The sequence below is a fragment of the Mercurialis annua genome, linkage group LG2 (genome assembly GCF_937616625.2).
Source record: "Mercurialis annua linkage group LG2, ddMerAnnu1.2, whole genome shotgun sequence".
Lineage (NCBI taxonomy): Eukaryota > Viridiplantae > Streptophyta > Magnoliopsida > Malpighiales > Euphorbiaceae > Mercurialis > Mercurialis annua.
The window spans coordinates 39,850,118-39,864,124 of record NC_065571.1 but is presented as its reverse complement, the minus strand read 5'-3'; positions in this window follow the sequence as shown (position 1 = coordinate 39,864,124).

Genomic DNA, 14,007 nt, shown 5'->3' with positions numbered 1-14,007 from the left:
TGGATCTGAATTGAAACGAGCTACTTGATAGGCTTGTATCGAGACCGTGTGCACCAGTAAGTACTTTGGGATTGGCTGACCAATGTCTGGCCTACTTTGGTATTGATGAGGATTTGTTCCCATCTACTTTGGAATTATACTGTTGGTTTCATTTCAATAATGTATTTTCATAATTGAATATATATTAGAATAAAAGGATTTCAGGTTTTAAAGGATTTTAAATTAATAAATGTAAATAGTATTATGAACTCATCTCAGTATATTTGACCTTGTTATTTTCCCAATTTTCCAGGTTTATGAATTTGAGAGCTTTGGGTTGATCTCCGATTTCTTTGATTCCTTCAGAGGTTGTTTTGTTTTTAATAAATCTAGGCCAATGTTTACTACTCTTAGACCGGAGTAGAAATAGTCAGTTTTTATGATTATTATACTTTGGTTTGTCGGATTGGTCTGACTGTTTACCTTATGTTGTTTTGGCATGTTATACTTTGGAATTGATTCATTATATATATATATATATATATATATATATATATATATATATATATATATATATATATATATATATATATATATATATATATATATATATATATATATGAGGCATGTTTTGGAGTCTCGGGTTTGAGCCGAGCATTTTATTTTATATTGTTTATATAAACTGTTAGACTTATGTTGGAGTCTCAGTTGCCCCCAAGTAGTGGTTTTCTTGCAGGTTTAAATGTTTATATGTTTATCTGCGAGGCTTGTTACGGGTTTCAGTACAACCATACCCTTACCCTAGCACTGGTCACAATCCTCGAATTTGGGTCGTGACACCTATACAACCTCTATTTACATTTTCGTGGAAGCCCTAAGATTTCTAGGTGATATGTTGGATTTGTTGGATTTGATTACTAAATTAAAGTGATTAGTCTTTAAGCTTGTTAAATATTGGATTAGGCATGCTTTTGGAAAGCTTTTAAACATTATCAACATACACATAGGTAGGTGATAAACATAGTTCAGGGCACTTGATACATTTTTACCGTTGGGGTGGTTGGAATCAGAATTCGGTAAAAACACAAATGTTTTTGTCTCGTCGATACGGATCCACTGGTTTAAATAGTGATCGATTCCGAGTTCAAACGACCCCGAAATGGCTTATGGAAGTTGCTGGTTTCGTCGGATGTGGGCTTCGAGGCTCGGTTGGATTGGCTGATTACAATTGTGAGCTTCTAGGACCAAAATAAATTAAGTTTGACCCATGACAACAGATATTATAATTCTACAACTAAATACTAGTTTGTGGCTCAAACGGGGCCCACTTCTGAGTTCAAACGCCAGAGAAATGAAAACAAGGTTGAATCACAATCTGGAGGATTCGGGAGTTAATTCTAGGAAGGGGAAGAAGGAAGAACACGAAGCCAATGTCAGTGCCGATGTCGGAAATTCATAGTGGCGGCAGCACCACTATGGACCATGAGCGGTGACACCAATGCCAGTGGAGGTAGCAGCTCATCGTTTCAGCTCGAGATTCATGCAAACGACTCAAAATATACCACAAAAGGCAAAACAAAACGTTCCAAAACATGTTGGGATCAAAATACAGTGCCTAAAATCGAATAAAACACCTTAAATTCATGCGTCTAAACTGCTTTCATGATAATCATGGCGAAATAGCTAAACACACAACAAGCATGGGCAATTATTGCTTTCTATGCTAGAAACATGCATTCTAAGTGTCTATATTAAACAGTATCAACATGAGTATAGCAACACATATAAACAACCTATATACATTCTTATAAGGCAATTATATTGAGAATCTAATGGCGTGGCAATCATGGCAAATGCAATTTATATCAAAAACACAGTTTAGGCAATATCACAGCAAAACAACCTAGCATGCATTCTAACATATCAAATTAGCAGCTCTAAATTCTATGTAATAAACAGCGATGGGAGAATAATTTGGATCTTCATAAGTACCATTCTAAGTCCTTGGCTCATTTTTTTGGTGATTCAGATGTGGATTCCATCTCCGCATCTATGCACATCAGCTTGTTCTTGAGTTATTAGAGCAAACTTAGCTCAAATCTAGACTGGAATTGACCGGTGTGAGTGTGTGTGTGTGTGTGTGTGTGATGTATATATTCGGCAATTATGGGTATTTTTAGGTTTGGATATTTGTTTTCTACGTGATAAAATTAATGATTTGATCCGAAATTTAGATAGACTGTCTAGGGGTCCTATTTATAGTGGTTAGGGTAGCTTAAGGTTAACTATTAGTTGAATTAGATTCAGTTTCTACAAATGAGTGAGATGATAGGATTAGGAGTGTGAAGTGATAGACTAAATAGTATTAGGATTAAGCTACACTTCTATTTTCTTAATTAAATTCGTATTAAAACTTAAAGACTAAGTAAAATATAGTTAAAAGTCTTTTTTGGTGACTGAAAGTGTTAAAAAAGGCTTTTAGGACCCTATAGGTTTGGATATTGTCAATTTTAGTCCATAAAACTTGCAAATTGGCCCATAAACTTCTATAATATTGCAATTAGTCCAATTTCTTAGACATAGACTACAATTTCTTAGGATTTTTATAAGCTATTTACGTTTTAACCCCTCAAGTACGCATCTGTGCACTGATCACGCCTGCTTCAATTCAAACAAACGAATCGATAGCTCGTAACCCGGACGAATTTATCTGAAAATCATCAATTGTCTTTTCAGTCCCTTATCAATTTTTACTTGTCCGTAAAATAGGTGTCTACAATGAGATATTTCAGATATGTCCTTTAAATCGATTTAATATTTAGAACGCAAGTCAATAGTAGGAGGGGTGTCTACGAACTTGATCTTTTGGTCTAATGCACGATTCCTCATCCATAGGCGTGTGAGGTTAATCTATTCGGTTTAAAAGATACTTCCTAGCTTAGTTAGATGGGACTCCATTTATTTCAAAACTAACCAGATTCAAGGTCAACTATAAGCCTAGGCTAGTGCCTCAGAAACCAACTGTGCTCACACATACATTAAGGTTAAGCATTGCAACCTCATGGTTAAGTATCGACAAACATTCATGCCTACTGACTCATGCTTAGTTAAGTGTCATACATTAAATTTAAGAATTACCACCTCATCGTTAAAAACTTTCATGTCTAATGACACATAATAACCTCATGAATCATTCAAAGAAGAACATATATCTTTATTGGATATCCTACTCGGATAATTCCACTATCTTGGATTAGTGAATAAGTATAATTAATTACACTAATTAATCAATTTTAGTCCACTAACCATTAAACTTAGCTAAAGTACAATTAGGTTCCTCTAATTTATAACTCTTATAAATTAGTCCAGAAACTGAACTTCGCTTTCAACTTATGTCAAACTTTGAAATGTGATAGTATTAATTTCAAATTTAATTTTTCTTAAAATAATCGGTTGCATACCCTATTGTGTATGTCTAACGTGTTTTACATCTAGGTGACAACGAGAGATATAAGAAGCACATATTTTATCCTTAATAATTAAAATACCATTTAATTATTAACTCTCGTAAATGGTGAGTGACTTCTAGCAATGTATCGCGACGCTCAAATATAAATGAATGCTTAGATGCATTCTAATAAACCATGTAATACCCCAAAGATAATCGCTGGAGTGGCGATAAGGGAAAACTTATTGAAAGGATTAAAATAAATAAGACCCGAGGAGGTCGGTTAAGAAATTCCAATATGGAAATTTTAGGAAAATCAATATCGAATAAAGGCAAAGAAATTGGGACTAAGGAAAGTAGTGAGAAAGTTATTAAAATAAAGTTTAAGTCCCAAATTGGTAAATAATATATTAACTCTCGGGAATTACAAATAAAAGATTATCGACGAAAAATAATAATTATGGATTGGTATTATTTATTTGAGTATAAATAATACGTACATATGTGAGTTAATGCGAGTAATTAACCGTTTGATTTTGACATAGAAAGTTTAAAAGAGAAATGGTTAAAACAAAAGAAGTGAAGGATCAAAAGGGTTAATAAGCCATCATATATATAGGCATTCATATGAATCATGAATTCTTAAGAACAAAGAAAGAAGTATCCAGAAGAGAGAAGGGGAAAGTGACGATCAACTTTGATCCATCGCCGTTTCGCCGTTTCTCGTCCGAATCGCTTGATTTTTGTTCCGTTGCTTCAAGAAAATCGATATCTATCAACTTTAAGCATCGTTTCAAGAAGCATGAAGGGTGAGTTTGGGGTTTCGGAAGCAAGTCGAGATGGAATTTGGAGCTGTGGGGAGGTGTCTCACGACGTGAGACATAGTCTCGCGACACGAGCGAACATGCGGTTGGCACGGTTTCTTCATTCGGACTCGGAATTGAGCGACTCTTGCTGCGTTAGAAAGAGGAAAGGATTGTCTATCATTCTAGAGCATCAATTCATGGAAACTGATGTATCGACGAGCTACTAGATCGACGAGTTGGAATAGCTAAGGGATCGAATGACGTATGGAACTTACGTTTGTGGGATTATGATATTGCATTTTTGGATAGCGGTCACTGTGAGTTACATTTTACTTTCGTGTATTATTCATAAAAGGTATTTTATATATTATAAATAGTATTGTCGCATACATCGCATATTATATGATTTGAATTGTATAGTATATCGTTATTTGATTGCTTTAAGTATAAGAATCTGGTGTGCGATCCGAGGGAACAACTACCTATTTGGTGTCAATAGGTTGTGTAATCGCCAGTGTCGAGTAAGTCTTAGCAAGTAGAACTAGACTAACTCATTTGTGAATGCGATACGAGGTCAGCATGGTTGAACTATCCCGCGGCCTGTATCTAGTGAGTCACCATGGTTGAACTATCCCGAGACTCCGCTGCATTGTTGAACTTGAGATGGTATGAGGCATAATGGTTGAACTATCTCAATGTCCGACCAGATGGTGGTTGACATGGTTGAACTATCCCGTAACCACCATCAGGATTAAAAGATTGTATTTGTTATGAATATTAGGAATTGTCCAGTTCATGATTGTTTATAAGATTAGGGTTTCGATCGGATCAAACGCTTGAAATATACAATATGTTTATTTATACATACTTTGTTTTTAAATGCGATGTTATATTTTTATAATACCATTAGTAAGATGTAAACTCACTCAGTATTTTCCAAAATACTAACCCCCTCACTGTTGTTACCTTTCAGGTGATCGGAGTCGGATCAGACAAACCATCTCCTTTTATGCAAGAAGTCGTTTGGCTTGCACAAAGTACGAGTCCTTTTAGAGCTGCAGTAGCCAGTAGGTGTCATTGTATGATTAAGGTTTTAAATTCAAACGGTATTTTATATTATAAACTCTGATGCGGTTTATAAATGGTATTTGTTTATAGAAAAAATGTTTTATCCATTTGATTTATGTACCAATTGCCATGAATGGAATTGGATGTGATTACGATTAGAGACAGGGCAGTGCTAGATATGAGATATCGCTTTGTAAGACCCTGGTTTCCAAGAATAGTTTTGCATCAGTTTTCAGAAAATGAATACGATATTTTGATATCTATAGTTATCTTAATTAAAGGAGCTTTCTAAAAACGTATTATGCATAATAATATATTTGAATTTGTAAAAAAATTATAGTGGTCTAGGCTTGCTACGGGTTTTGGAGCTACCACTTTCATTCCCTAGCGCCGGTCTCGGTTCAATAATTTTGGTCGTGACAGAACCAATCTTCATGATTAGCGTATACCCAAATTCTCTTCATTCAATATCCCGATCTCGACTAGTGTCATGGTTAGTCAAACACTATAGTTCTCGATCATATGACCTCATCTCTCAATTCCAATTATTGATAAATATGACTTTTACTAGAAACAACTTTCTAGTATTAGAACTCTTTCTGAACAACTCATATTTTTCTGGCCAGGAATTCATCCATAAAAAATAATTTGAGATAGCATAGAATCTTATCCCTGGTCATCTAGTATAATGAAAATCTCTTTTGGTCAAACACCTATCTCCATAGACAAACAACTAAAGCCAACATATCTCGCGATTCTAGCTGATGAAAGATCTAGGTATAAGGAGTATCAAATTCCAATCACCTACATACAAGATATTGCCATCGCAAGTCTAAAGACATATGTACAATTATGAACTAGATGACATTATATTTACTTATATGAAATACCATGTATGAATCATCTAGCATCATTGTTCGACCGACTCAACCATTGAGTTTCCACATGTTTGTTTTTATCAACCGTTCGAGTAGCATGAGACTCACTATCTCCACTCATTAGTAACTCTTTATTAATCAAGAGAATAAACAGAGGTAACGGTTTGGGATAATATGATTCCCTTATTCATATGACCCTATCAATCGAGAACATGTATATAGATCATTCATATAAAAGAATATGTTACTCAAATTCTTAACACTTTGAAATAGATTCTTTCACAACGTGATAAGGACAATATATCTAAATGAACACTTAGTTGATGAAAAACTTAGTTCATATGAAACGTATATCCTTGCAATTGGGATTAGTTCTACAAATATACATGTTCAAATGATCCCATTGTAATACCTCGCAGCGGCGTGATGTAAGTTTTCGACGTATGACGTTTGTTTCATCCAATTTCCATTATGACATGCGTCAAATTTTAAACTTTATTTATATCTTATATGGATTTGAGTAAAGATATTTTAATTGGCATTTTACTTTAGAATCAGAAATATTTGCAATTGTTGAGGTATCAAAGTGAAATGTGGTTGTAATGCGTTAAGCAGTTTGATCGTCGATCGGGGATTGAAGACATTTGTATTATTCTCGAAAGGAAATAGATGTGAGATGAGGAATTTATGATGTGGTTTTGTAAGTATATTAGTTAGGGCTTTATTGATAAGTATTTGATTCTTTTTTTGGTAATTATCGTTATTTGTGCTTGCGTGGTTTTGGAATCCAGCAGGGTTTAGTTTTCTTGGATATCTCCCAGTTGAACTATTGGATTGGGCTCATTTTGAAATTTGTTATTCCTAAGAGAAATATCTAGCATTTGACCATTTGGCAGTGCAGATGACTGTCTATGGAGGATAGACGATCGTTTGAATTATGTTGAAATTTTGCATGCACTAGACGAGTAGACAGCCAATCGTCTGTCTGCTGAAGTCTATAAATAGACCTCCATTGGTTTTAAAAGCCCAATTTTATCCCAATCACTATTCATCTTTGTCCCCAACTCGTTTGTTCCCTCTTTTAACTCATGTTTGAGTTCTAAAACCACCAAACACTTGTCTTGGACTCTATTAACACATCTAGCTTAGATTTTGAGAATATTTTATGTTTGGTTGAGGTTTGTTTGAAAGGATTCAAGATTTTTCATGGTGGTTCTCTCTCTAACTTATTCAACCTAGTCTATTGGGTGATTTTTGTTGATTATGGAAGGTATTTAAACTTTTATCCTTTAATCTTAACTTGGGTCTTTAATTGTTACATGTCTCGATTTGTTTTTGGAGTTAAAAACTCATGATTATTGATAATTAGTCTTTGTTTATGATATGCATGTTGGTTTTAGCATGAGTTGAGGGCTGATTTGTTCATACATAATGAATTTGGAAAAGGAGTTGAGTAGAATCGCATGTTTAAAGCATGATTATGTGTTATTGATATGCTAAATATGTTAATTGTGATTTTCTTCCATCTTAATTGACATACAAGGTGATTAGAATGTTTATAATTTACGAAAATTTAATTGCAAATGTGCTTATATGGATTTATGGATTATTTAAATGGTTTAACATTACTAATTATTAGTTAATTTGACATGTTAGTGCTATTGGTGATTGTTGGTTGAATTTTCCATGAAATTAATTATTTTGGTACATGATTAATTGTTGGGAATTAAGTGTTGTGGCTCATCCTATACGTTTTGATATTTGATCATGATTTTGATTGTTTTGGCATGATTTTATAAGTTGTGAGTTTAATTGTAATATTTAAAAATTGGAGGACTAAGCTGCATGTTTGCAAAAATATTACTTTTAGCCTTACGGTCTATTTTTTATAATATTTTTGGAGGAAATATGATTTTTTTAGTTTTCAAATTTTCATAGAGTTGGTTTATGCTCCGAAATGGATTTTTAACGTTTTTATGAAAAACATGTATTTTCGTGCTTTTCTGAATTTTATTGATTTTTTTTTGAAAAAGCTATAAATAATATGGAGTTGTTGAGACTGACATTTTCAAAATTTTATAGATTTTCGTAGAAATTTGGTTAAATCGTCGTTTTAATGGGCTTTCGGGTTGCGGGCCTTGAAATAAGATTTTCGGCCGAAACGAGCGTTTTGACGCTTTTTGGAAAAATTATGTAGATTTTGAAATACTATTTATTTTCTTTGATTATCCGGAAAATTGATTTTTAGTAGGAGCATAACGAAGATTCGAATATCTATGAGTTATCTATTTAGTTGAAATTGTCGTTTTTTGATATTTCGTTGTATTTACGTTATTGGTGATTGACTATGTGTTGTTATTGATTTGTTGTTAAGTTTTAGTATTCTAGAGTTAGGCGGGCTCTTGTTTCTTGAAATTTATATTAATTATTATTTAATTTCTAGACCCGTCTATCTCGAGGGCTTAGGGGTCGGAGAAAATCTTGAGGAGCGAACTATTGGTGGAGTCGTACCATGGTTATACGGTTTGAGTGAGTTTATATTGTTATGTTTTGTCACGATCCGACTTCCACCCGAAACTCGAGCCGAGACCAGCGCTAGGGAATGGGAGTGGTTGCTCCAAAACCCGTAGCAAGCCTAAAAACCGTTATAAATTTTTCGCAATTCAAGACCGTACATCTCGTATGATCTGTTATCAGAAAACATCGTTAAAACTTTTCTCTCGTTTAACGAAAACACATTTCTGAAAACTGGGTTCATAAAACCCCAATTGTATTTCAAGAAACCAGAGCGCAAACATCAATTTCAGTTGACGCACCTACTCTGTTTCCAATACGATTCTAAAATGATAAAAACATAAAACCAGTGTATCTCTCAAACAACTGGTCGTAGCATTTTAGAAAACACGCAGCTTTTCAAACATATATTATATACAGTAGTTCAATCAGAGTTTATTAAAAATAAGTTGAACTGCTGTAAACAGAACGACACACTTCCCAGTACCCAACTACTTGCAGCTCTAGAGGTATGGCATGACATTGACTTCCAGAATTATTGTGGAAGTCCGACCTCGTACTTGATTACCTGAAAGGTGAACATTGGGGAGGGTCATAAATATAAATATTTCTGAGTGAATCTAAAATTTTACAGTTGAATATTCAAATCGCAAATACATAAAATATTTGGATATGTAAAATATTACCAATCAATTAATCTAGATGAAACTCTACAAGGCAAACTATTGTACGAGTCTCAACCTACACAACATGGGCCTTGGTCCGTGAACTGAATCACTGCCGTCTAAGCCGGGTGTCTGGACCGTAACCGTGAAACTGCTATCACAGTGTTGCCTATGAACGATGCCGTTACTGCCGTCTCAGACTGTTAAGTAAGGGTCGTTAGCACTTCCAACGCCCAATGACATTAACTGATCTCTATGTCAGACAGAGTCTCGTATCTAGCGTACTACTGGTGATCACACAGTCCTACTGAAAACCAATAGGAAGTTTGTTCCAATGGATCTTTCATGGTTAATTATACTAGTGCAATTTGTTATTTAAAAACAGTTTAAATATAAATATTCAAATGTAAAAACCACAAAGTAAAACTCATAGAACCGATGTCCCCATAAAAGTGTATGCTCCCACTAGCCCACTAGTCCAACACCCATCTAGTTAGAATTCAAATGTCAAACAATATCAGACTTTGAATTCCTAACTTAAGTGCTATCATATAAACGATAGACTTTAAACAAACTCTGTTTATAGACGATTCTATAAACAATGCCTATACACTAATTTCAACATTGAACTTCTTGTTCAATAAATAATATTGTTCTCGGTATGGACCTATATTCCTTTTAATATTAATCATTTTAATTAATGTAGGGTTTTATTAAAATCTAACATTGTTTTAATAAACCGGCTATCCTCAAACGTCAAGGTTCTTTTTAACCTTTTAAACATATCAGCATACGTTTCAAATGTATACCGAATCCTATTTTAACTACAATGGAGTCGAGTCGCATGAGATCAATTCACAGACGATACCGGACTCCCGCCCGAAGGGCCAAACATACGAATCAAGTGGCCGAATCCATAGGATCCGCCTCCACTAAATCAGCACCCGATATAAATAGTGCCGCATCACCGAGGACCCGGACAAAGCGCGTCGACCCTAGGATTCAAACGGATTACCAGATCTACTGAATACTCTCGAGTATCTTACCTATTTGGATACAAATTCCAACCTCCAACTTAGAAAGACGAGACTATTTAGGAACACGTTCCTAAATAGGACTCATGTCTGGATAAGGAAGATTACTTCTAATCAGGGATAAACCCTATAAAGTAGGATTCACTTTCCTACTACAACTCTACTAGGTATGCTCACATCTACTATAAAAGGAGCTTGAGGTATGCCTAAACACACAACTACATTCATATACTCAAAAACGCTGCTCAAAGCTCTAAACTGACTTTAGAATCGGAGAGTTAATCGGACAACCGTCGTCTGGTTAGCTTCTATCCTGTTTTGCAGATCTACTTCACCGGATCAGAAGACATACTCCATCAATTACAATACTATTTTACGGATACGTATAAATTAAATTTACTGTTAAATTTAATTTACGTATTCCAAATTTATTAAATCACTTCCCGCAATTTAATTTAATAACCTTAAATAGTCAAACCTAACTATTATTCTTTAACTATTAAACTTAGTCTTTCCGAATATTTTTCTTAATATTCGAAACCTCAAAATGTTATTTTTAATATTTTAATTACTACAATTTGACCTCGTGGGATATTCTATACTTAAAATTATGGGGTATTACATGTTTATTTTATTAAATACCTAATATTATTTTCAATATGCAAAGTTATTATTTAAATATTTTGAAACAGTTTTTTATATTGTATTGAAACCTTGGAACGTGCTACATAATGAACATCATTAGGACTTCGTGCACAACAGTTGATCGATATGGTAATTTAAGGATATACACGTGTATCTATAGATATTGATTAAAGCGATGGCACTCGGTGGATTACGTTCTCGGCGTTGCTAGTGATGTACTCGGTAAATTAAAATTTTGGGCTTCACAACTGATGGGTTAAGTGAAGTCGGTGATGTGCTCGGAAGATTAAATTCTTGTGTATCATGACTCTTTGGATTGTGGATTAAGAGGTTGATCGGTGATAATTCTCAGTGGATTAATTTCTCGGGATTCACGATCATTTGGATTCTCTGATATATGGGTATCATGAGTTGAGGATTAGGGTTCCATTAGTTTCCGTACTAATTTATTATATTATTAAATGATTTTTGGTTTTGAACTTAATAATTAGATATAACTTTTTGAACTCACTCAGTTTCGACTGACCTCATTGTTGTTTCCATTTTTCAGGTTTTGTAGAGTAAGCCTGTGGCGAACTTTCAATTTCATTTGGAGGTTCGGTGTTTCAAAGAAAAGTTGAAATGTTTCAATTCTAGCCCGCAATAGTATTTAGGCTTCTTTTGATGTATTTATTTTATTTTATCGCTTTTCGTACTCTGATCTTGGTTGTTGAACTTGAGGTTGCTACCACGATTTATTTATATATCAATATTTTAATTATGATGTTTTAAACTCGAGTGGATTCGAGCATATTAAAGCGTATGCTTTCGTTGCCAGTTAGAGTTGGAATCTCGGGTTGGCTCCGAGTATTGATTTGAGATTTTTCATGATGAACCGTATATGCCATGCTAGTATAGGTTGGAGTCTTGGTTTTCCCCAAACCAATTGAATCTTTGTTATTGCTTGATTATTTATTTTTCGTTTTCTAAGACTTTCTACGAGTTCCGGAGCAACCACTTCTATTCCTTAGCATCGGTCGAGATGTCGCAAAATTCGTTCGTGACAAAGTTTGTATAAGAGCAATGGTCTAGCTTGATCATTGTGGAAATGATTTGCTGCTGTGATGGGTATGTTGGCATGTTTATGTGAGTTGTTGGTTTCCGTATCATAAGGACTGCTGCGGAATTAGGAGTCAAATCATGTCTTTTTACGTAAATTGATTTCTTTCAAATCCTCTATATCCGGTAGGACGTTAGTCGTTTGTCGTGTGCATTTGATGTTACGGTTGATTTATGGATTTTAACATGTTTCTATGATGATTATATGAATGCATGTTGTATGATTATGTGTTGAGATTACGATTGTATGTAAATCGTGGAAATGTGGCTTAAGGCATGATACGAGTTTTGACACTAGCATCCTATAATATGGTTTGGGGCATTTTACCGTAGTGTGTGGTTTTTTTTATGCCATGAAATAAGTGATGGATGTTATATCAGACTGAGTATGATTATGTTGTTTGATCTTCCTTAACCATGTTTTGGTATGTTAACATTTCAGGTGTAGATTGGCGATATGGAACTCGTATGCCATATTGGTATTAAAAGTCATAACATGTTTAGCGGAAATGCATATAATTTGGGATCGATGATACGCTAAATAAGTATATCATTTGGGATAGAATATGTTATTGCATGTTCGATTTATTTGATGAAAATGTGTTAACAAGATATAATTGTGCAGTTAAGGAAAGATTAACCATGACCATATTTCATGATAAATCGTTCGGGTCTAATTGCAGGTTAAAGCATGCTAAAGGTGGTTATTGATCATGTTTTGAATCATAAACTTGCTTATATATGTTTTGTATAAGTATGTTTTGTATGATTCTTGATATATGCAATGATTGTTAATTAACCTTAGGTTTTAATAAAGGTTTCCGCGTTATGACATGTTGGGTTGATTAAAGCATGTTTGATGTTAGCATTGTCTTGATATTTTGAGTTTGGTTATCATTTGTGAAGTATACCTTGATGATTGAGTACATGTATGTTTTTAGATGTCGGAAAATATTAATATTGGGAATGGTGCATCAGGAAAAAACTCTCCAATGCAAGAATTCGGTTAAACAGATCGGGAATAGTTCGGCAGCGAAGGCTATGGCTTCGAGGACGAATTAGGAAGTGTTGGACCAAGTCCCTTTTTATCCCTAATTTTGACTTTGAAAATTAAATTAAAGGTTTTAATATTCTTTATTAGTGTGTAGGAACCTATTAAAACAACCGTGGATCGATTCATAGTCTTTTAGCGAGAATCGAGATTTTTGGATTTTGGAGAAACAATGGGTTTTTCGCGGGCATCACACTCATACGTCACTGCGGGACATTCCAATCACGGGCATGACTGTGCCCTTTTACAAGCATGATCCAAGGCATGGTAAGGCTTATGGAATTGGCATCATCTTCACGGGTGTGACACCTATATGTCACGGGCGTGACCGTTGAGGGTCGAACGGTTATATTCAAACCCTCCAATGGTTGGATGACAGTTGGAAAAGACCCATTGAAAGACTCAAGAAAAAACACAAGTCGCGGGCGCATCTCTTGTGTCATGGGCGTGACAATGCTGGATTAAGCACAAGCTTTGTCCTCCGATTTGATGACATGGAGGAAAGTTGGTGGGGATTATAAATACCCCTTAACCATCACATTTATGTGGTTAGATACTCTTACAATAACACTATACTACAAGCATTCAATATTATTATAGTTTGATTTTGAGCTAGAAAAATACTAAGTTGGGTGCGAACTTGTAAAACACAAAGTTTAAAGTGATCTTATAAAATTCATTGTTACTCGTTGAGTTAGTGAATTAGAAAATCTGAATTGATGACTAATGAGTGGATCTGGACTTGAGGTTGAGCCAAATCACTCTGAATTCTTGTGTTCTTCTCTCAAATCCTAATTTATATTTATTTTATTTACTCTACA